Raw genomic sequence first — 8,607 nt, 5'->3', positions numbered from 1 at the left:
TGGGGCTGGTAGGAGTCTCCCCCATGGTCCCCACCCCACTCCTCCAGCCCCCCCACCCCTTACTTACCTGCACTGGAGCCTGGGTCCAGCTCCCTGCAGCTGGAACACTGCCTACCCTGCTACCAGAGCATCGCGATGGAGGACCCAGCCTCCAGCTACCTTGGGGGCCTAATTTCACCCCCTCACTGCAAATCTGAAGCACAGGGAACATTTTCTCGTTCCTGCACATGCCTTTTGCAGCATTTCAAAGGAGTTTGAGACACTGTAAGAGGCATGTGCGGGCTCATCTGGACGCACCCCTAGAGTGCAAGTGCAACTGTGGCAAAGGCCTGAACAAATTATAGCTCCAGTCCTGTAAAGATTTATGCACATATTGGACACATACATAACTACACATTATGACTATTCACAGTGTATAAACTTAAAAACATGTGCACTCTTTTACAGAAGTAGGCCTTTAACACATGCAATTTTGGTTATGTATTTGTTTGCATATATTTATGGAAAATTGATTTTACAGTGCTAGTGAAAAATGCATTCAGTAAACAAAAACTGGTATTAGATTTTTTCACGTATTGTCATAGATATGGGGTCTTTCTTTTATGTCAATTTGCTAATTTTCCTGAATGTTTTGTTTTAGGAGCCATTTTTCAAACAGAAGCAGTCCCACATTTAAGGTACTAATTCAAACATCCTGCTTGAGGGTGCTTTTTTCTTTTTTTAAAGAACATGATAATTCTTTTAAAATGCATATAAAGTTACTTATTGTGCCTTAAAATGATCTGAAACAAAATGTCAAAAATTTTACTTATCATTTCACTCAGAAAAGTTTACACTCATTTTTCATACATTTATCTTAATTTTAAATGCAGTTTACTACTGCATGCCTATGCAAGATAACTTTTGCCATGCTTTTACCACTAAGCACTTTCAGGGGATCAAGTTTTTATGGTTTTATAATAGGAATGTTTCTTGCTTAGTCAAGTTATCATTTAATACATTTAAAAAGTGTTTCTAATGATCTCATTATTGTGTATACCATGCCATGCAGTAATGGAAAGCCCATCAATTACAGGCTGTTCATCTATATCCTGTGTAATGTAGGGTTGCCCTATAGAGTTTATTTATTGTCACAAACAAAGGCCTATTCTCTTCCATATAAGCATGAAACCAAATAAACAAGAAATTCAGATTTGGCAGGATTCCAACTTTCTGCTGCCTGTGATAGTTTGGAAGAGAGGATAGGATTAATGATTGTAATTTATTTTGCAAAGGCACTAACTTATAGTCTAAATATTTTGAATCATATATGGCATGTATATTGTGGTCCTTTTTTAATCGGGAACCCCCTTGTGCTCTGTCTTGCCTCCCACCTTGCCAACCATGATTCTCCCCTCCTTCTCCACCCGTGCTGCAGCTACTATAACTCTCATTCAAACCTCACTGAAGTCAATATAAATCTCTCTATTGATTTCTCTGGGTGTTCTATTGGGCCCTGCCTGGTGGTTACATTAAGCAATAGTTGGAAACTATTAGGGGGAATACAGTAAAATAAGCTCCCTCCAATGTAATGTGTGATCATATGCCCTCTGCTCTATAGCTGTACTTATTCCCTGGGGGATTTTTACATACATTGGCATCAAACTGTCCTGTAATGCCTTATGTCTGATTGTTTGGTTTTAGGTTGCTTTCTTAAATTAATTGCAGGTCTGAGTGAAGTTCATACCAAACAACTCTTGGAATTGGGGGTCAACAATCTGCAGCCTGAAGGCCACATCCAGCCTGCAAAACCTTTGGATCTGCCCCATGGAGCTGTGATTTTGGCAGGCAAGCACTGGGGCTTTGGTGGAATAGAAGCTCTCTCTGAACTAGTCTAGTTGGGCAGCCGGTAGAAGTAGCAAAGGTGGTAGGGTACTAGTCTCCACCCTTCTCAGATCCAAGCTGTGTCATTCAAGCGTCCCACTGGAAAACATTGCCAACCCCTAGTCCAAACCCCATACCTATCAACTCAACTGGTCAAAGTCAGTAGGGGAACAAAGGGAAAAATGGTACTTAATGAGCTCATTTCTAGTGCTCTAGTCACCAAAGATGTGATATCACTTGTTGATAAAGAGAGGACTTAGGTCTTCATATCTGGTAATCAAAAGGTTTCATGACATTTTCCTAACCAAACGTTAAAAATAATTAAACTAATAACTAAATAAACAAATAAATGTGTTATATGCTGACTTCTATTTAAAAGGTCTGGAAACCCGCAGAAGAAATTAAAATGTATCTTGTTCTCAATAAACCTAATTAACATGAATAGGAAAAACATAAGTTTATTGATTTGAATATAGACATTACTCAACTTCAAACTGCACTAAGAAGTTACATTATTAAACTTATTTCCACTGGCAAAAGGACAGGATAACTATTTACAGGGGAAATTTTTACCTATTCCCCCTCCCCCCTTGCAATCTCTAGCCTAAGAGGACTACATCTGTTTGGGTTGTCATATACACTCAGCTATTAACATAACATTCTTTCTACTTTCCACAGGGTGAAAAAAATAGTGATCATTTTTGGAGAACTTCAAGGAACTTGTGGAATAACCATTCATACACTAGAGCTTGTGCATAAGTGGCTGTTTAGAAGGGATATGCTGTATATCCTCTTGGAGGTTTGGAAAACTTCAGATTTTTCCTTTTAAACTGACAACATATTCTGGGCAAAATCCTACTTTTCAGATCTCATGGTCTGATTCAAGATATGGAATGTATAAGCTATCCTCATTTTGTGTTTAGCCCCATAGACAACATAGAATGAATGCAGGCCGAGCAAGAGACCCATTAGTGTTGAAATTAATAGTGCAGAAAAGAGATAGTAATTTTGTCTTTTTATCATTTTCAGTAAACAATCAGTGTAATATAATGACTTGTTATACATAAATTGTATGTCTGTAGCTTTTCAGTGTACCATAAGAAGAGATATGAATTTGGTGTAGATAAATTAAAGATTATGATTTATTAGCATATACATTTGGGTTGATGCACATTTTTTAAAACAAAAACTATAAAAGATACACTTTGAACCTCTATAAGCTATTTCTCAGTTTTGATTGATGAAATGAAGAAAAAAGCATTTCTTGTTTCATTTTAGAGGTTATTGAAATAAATGAAACACATTTATTGCCCTGGAATATTGTGACAAATAAATCAAAGGAATGATATGTAGATGTTTTCTACGTTTGCAGTTCTAATAAATATATAAGATTCCTGCTTTTTAATATTTGAAGCTGCTGCTTCTGTTGACTGCCACTGCTATACGTGGAGGTTTGGACCCTGGATAAGTAAAATAGTTTAAGGTCCCAGCTTGTCCTTATTGGTATCAATGGCAACTGTTCTGTAGAAGATCGGGTCTTTACTTTTGAATATTATTTTTTTAACTTAATTTATAATAAGAATTAAGGATGATCAGCACATTTAAAATTCATGCACAAGGCATCACAGGCAAGGCACTCTAACTTAGTGATCCCACGTGAAAATTTTGACCTGTGAGTTTTGCTACTGAAATCAATAGAATATGAACTAGAACTTATTTAAAATTTTTCATTATTACTCACTCTCCAAATGTAGGCAGCTTGATTCTTTAAAAAGGGTCAAATCATACAGATCAAGCAGTCTCTTTTTTATTTTTGCATATTTTGATGTTTAGACTAAAATACTTAGGAGTGGAAAAATGCAAATCACATTGAGGTTTTATTCAAATTTTAAAACTCATTTAGCAAACTGACTCCATTCAAGTGGACCCATGAACACACATGGGACTCCACTGAGGTCTGCTGGCACTGAGTTACTAGAGTTTAAGATTCAAAACCTGCCTTAAAGGAAAATAGTTCCACTGACTTCAGTAGGACTCCTAGCAATAGGATTACTCATGTGAATAGTGAACAGAATTTGGTCTGTAAGCTTATGTTCACTTATCAAGTGATGTACTGAAAATGCTTTGCGAAAGAAAGAATACTTATTAACTTCAATGGAACCTGAATGAATCCATTTTAATTATACATGTTAATGTTATTTTAATGGATTTTTTGGAGTTAAAATATCTTTGTCTTCCAATTTAAAAAGACATAAAAGGCCATTGTCTACAAACATAATTGCAGGGTTTGTTAATTTCAGATTATTTTTTTAAAATCCTGGACTGCTGCCAGAAAATGTAATTAGTGGATTTTTTTTCAAAGGTTATTATTTTCAAACATTTTGTGATATAGCTTTTGAATAAGTTTCTAATAAGTCTGTCATTCTGGTCTTAAAACTGTTGTTTTTCACACTGATATCTTCACATCTTTATAAGTTTACAAAGGTCTCCTCACTTGTTTTTTATTTTCATAATTGGGTTCTGTTAGTAATTGAAACAAAACCTTTTCTTCTATGTAGATTTTTTCCCAATTTTTTCCTTACAAAAGGTGATTTATGGAATTTTTTATGTTTAGTTCTTTCATAAAAGTGACTATGGGCACACTAGCCTTGTTCACTAAGGGTAAACATCTTAATCTCTTCTTTATAAACTTGATTTTTAACAAATGCATTTGGGGTGCTTGCAGAGTATCATGTAATGTTATTTTAAGCATCTATAGACTACGTATAGGGCCTATTTTCTACTTACAGTGAAAGCAATGCCATAGCCTTAAGTGAGAGCAAGATTGGGTGCTTAATTTGCAATCCTTAAGGCACTGAACAGATTTTCCTTTAACATCAGTAGTGTTTCCAACATATTGTGAGTTAATGTACAGGCTTTTCTTTTCTTTTTTTTAAATGAAGCCACTTTTGATCACATGATTACAAAATACATAGCAAGAATGCTGCAAATAAAAACAGTTTAGGACCAAGCCTACATATTTACTCACATAAGTATTCCCAAACTGGGCCTTGGGGAGGAGATCATTGAGGAGGTAGAGAGAGGAGATTTCATTTACTCTTCTGAGCTTTGCAGCCTTGTTTGTTTTGGCAAGGGGCTATGCATGATGCAACAATGCCAACAGTCTGAGTAATGTCCAGACCTCCCATCTGTGTAGACCATACCACTCACTCACTGCACAGCAACAGGGAAGCAATTCTGGAACCTGAGATGCAACACCCTCTCTCCTACAGAGATAGAGGAAGATTTATACATGGATGATTCTGCACATGTTGGGGAGACAAAATAGACCGGGGTGGGCAATTATTTGGACTGGAGGGCTACTTAAGGGGTTTCCGTGACCTGTTGTGGTCTGGGGAGGACTGCTGACTCAGCCTGGCACAGGGGAGGGTGCTGATGTGGCCTGGCATGGCAGGGTGGTGCTGATGCGACATGGTATGGGGTGGTAGTGACCCGGCCCAGCACAGCGGGATGTGTGCTGATGTGGCCTGGCATGGTGGGGAAGGGGAGCAATTGGACCTATCCTGCCTCAGGCCATCTGCCCTGCACCCAAAGCCAGAAGCACCAGATGGAGTGGGCAGGTGGACAGGGTCTCCATGGAGACCAGCACAGGACCCCCATGAGCAGGGTGTGCTTGGCCAGGTGGATGGGATGGGGCTGCAGGCGGGCAGAGAGTCCAGGAGCAGGACAGGCAGGCAGGGCTGGGGCTAGGGCCAGGATTGTGGGGCAGTGATAGTTCAGACCTAGGGGCAGTCACGATCTGTTCCCTGCATGTCCCTGCCTGCAGAACCGGCACCCATCACAGGGATACAGGGAGCAGATTGTGAATGTGCCCCAGGCCCTGGACCCACCCCATGATCCTGGTCCCAGCCCCGTCCCTGCCTGCCCTTCAAGCTTCTGGACGCTGCTCTCCGTTCACCCGCAGCCCCATCCTATCTACCTGGACAAGTATGCCTTGCCCGTGGGGGTCCTGGGCTGTTCTCCATGGAGACCCTGCCCACCTGCCTGCTCCCTCTGGTGCTCCCAGTGGTGGGCGGCCCAGGCAGGATAGGACTAGGACTAGGATAGGCCGTGCCAGGCTGCGTCAACACTCCCCCGTGTGCTGAGCTGGGTTAGTACCACCCCATGCCATGTTGTGTCAGCCCTCCCAGCCATGTTGGGCCATATCAGCATCCTCCCCCACGCCGGGCTGGGTCAGCAGCCCACCACGCCAGCTCATGGAAACTCCTTAAGTGGCCAGGGTCTGGGGCACAGTTGTGATCTTCTCCCTGCACATCCCTGTGATGGATGCTGGTTCTGCGGGAAGGGACAGGCAGGGAGCAAATTGCGGCTCTACCCCATGATCCCAGCCCTGGCCCTGGCCCAGGCCGTGCCCACCTGTCCCACTCCCTGACACCACACTCCCTGCCTGCCCGCAGCCCCATCCCATCTGCCTGACTAAGCATGCCCTGCCTGCGGAGGTCCCAGGCAGGTCTCCGTGGAGACCCTGCCTGCCCACCCACTCCATCCGGCACCCCCACCAGTGGGCACAGGGTGGACTGGCAGCAGCTGGACAGAGTGAACTACCACTGTGGGGGCTGAGGGGAAGCCCAGCCCAACCACCACGCTACCGCTGTCCCACTGCGTGCCCAGGGACAGCCGCACGCACCACAGCCTGGGCTGCCCTCATGCCTAAGCTGGGCAGGGCCAAAGGACCCACCGTGGGCTGGATCCAGCCATATTTTGCCCACTCCTGAAACAGACCATGGTGCAAGTATAGCTGACAGACAAAAAGCGTTGCCTTAAACCAGCCTGGTATAGGTGCCATCAAGTTTTACCATGGATCTACCAATACCAGTGCGCTAGCAGAACGCCAGCACTCCCAGTCTAGGACAAAGAAAGGAAAGACTTCAGATCTGGGAAACTGCATATCGATTTTATGATGATATCAAAACACATCTACTAGTAAATAAAAGACGCCTTATTTTGGCTGGTTCCAGCCTGTGTTTCCATTGGATATTTCTAGCCACCTAAGCTTCATTATAGTGGCATATTTACAAACAATTTATAAGTAATCATAATAATTTGCTCCTGAGCAAAATTCTTGAAAGTTATCTTCTAGTTGTTAGCATTTTTTAAAAGTCAAATTAAACCCTTGCCAGTTCTAACAGCTTTTTAACTAAACCAGTGCCTGTATGCATGTGTTCAAAAAGTGCCTTGCAGCGAGAGAACAATACATGCATTCATATTCATATTCAAGTGCTGTGATTATATGCAAGGGTGTAGACATAATGTTGCTGTGGAAACCTCAACTCAGAATTTCTTGACCTTTTAAGTGAATAAATACCAAGTGTAAACTGGCACGAATGAATTAGTCAAAGATGAAGACAATTAAAGCCTGGGGTCCAGATATTACTAAGCATGGTGGTGTCTGTTCTCAGTATTTCTCAGATAGTTAAGCTTATCTGATCAGTAATTTGAGCTTCTCTTTCTAAATCAAAGATTAAAAGATTTAACCCAGTTTTGGTGTTTTCACTCAGTTAAGGACAATGGTTATACACTGGCCTGGGATGAGAGTGCTTGTGTTGGGGATGCCTGAGAAGAGCACACACCAACTGCAGATGCTTCCTCAGCCTGACGAAGGGGATTTATACCCGAAAGCTTGCAAAAAAAGAATTTTTCCAATGATTTGAGTTGGTCTAATAAAAGATATCAATTTACCAAAATAAACTTGTTTGCTTATGTCCTTACACCAACACGGCTACAACCAACACCCCGGGAAAAGGAAGGTGCGTTGAAGTGAACCACACCTTGTTCTCTCTGATTCCCTCCACGGATCTAGTTACAGTAAAGGGATGTAGAAGGACAGACAGGTTGTAGAGCCCAGAATAAGGCTTTCTACAAGCAAAAAACATCTGCGGGGAAGGCAGACAAGTAGAGAGAGTGGAATCTCCTGCTAGAGAGAAGCTGCCAAAGAAAGGATATGTGTTTAATCAGACAGCCCTAGACACTGTAAAATATTAAGGCAATTTAAAAGCAGTTGTTTTTTTTTTGGGGGGGGGGGGAGGGGGCAGGAGGAAGGATAGAAAAAAAAGGAGAGACAAACATGCAAACTGATGGCTATTCTGACAGAAGGAAGAAATCAAGGATTACTTACACATAGGCAGACAAAGTTCTTTGGGTAGATGTGATATCTTTTATGAGGCCAACTAAATAGTTGGAAAAATTGTTCTTTGCAAGCTTTCAGGCACAAACAACCCTTCTTCAGGCACGGGGGGAGTCTGGTGGTGTTTTGTATGCTCTCCTGGGTAGAATAGAAGCCAATATGGAAAATGCAGGTCTGGGGTTATCAGATGTTAGGCAGGTTATAATGTGCCATCAATCCACTGTCTATATTTAGTCCATGCTTTTTGGATCCAGTAGATTTATGAAGTGAAGTTTGTAGGCTCGTCTGTGACACACACACACAATGAGGGGAGTAGGAGGATTACTATTCAAATCACATGGAGCTGGGGGAAAGACTTGGAAGACATCTCTCCATTTGTTTCCATCCCTCTTTGTTGTCTTCAGCTCCACTGGGAAACCTCTCTGCCCTCCTCTCCCCTTCATCCCGACTCCGGGGTGTTTCCTTCTCTTTGAATCTGCCCATTTCCCTCCACCCCCAAGAGGTTTTATTGTGAGTTGGTGGCCAGGCTCCTTTGTGGTGGTGGCAAAAGAGGCCAAAGG

General features: G+C 42.1%; 1 long non-coding RNA gene across 3 annotated transcripts in view; it reads right to left on the bottom strand.

Annotated features, from left to right (window-relative positions):
- Nucleotides 1-2,419: 2,419 nt before the first annotated feature.
- LOC112549593 overlaps nucleotides 2,420-8,607 on the bottom strand; it is a 9,331-nt gene continuing 3,143 nt past the window's right edge. For all 3 annotated transcript variants that reach the window (XR_003093080.1, XR_003093081.1, XR_003093082.1), the window contains exon 3: nucleotides 2,420-5,129. This is a non-coding gene — a long non-coding RNA (uncharacterized LOC112549593). The remainder of the gene's footprint in view (nucleotides 5,130-8,607) is intronic.

Source organism: Alligator sinensis, unplaced genomic scaffold (genome assembly GCF_000455745.1).
Source record: "Alligator sinensis unplaced genomic scaffold, ASM45574v1 scaffold544_1, whole genome shotgun sequence".
Lineage (NCBI taxonomy): Eukaryota > Metazoa > Chordata > Crocodylia > Alligatoridae > Alligator > Alligator sinensis.
This window is presented reverse-complemented; position numbering and strand designations above follow the sequence as displayed.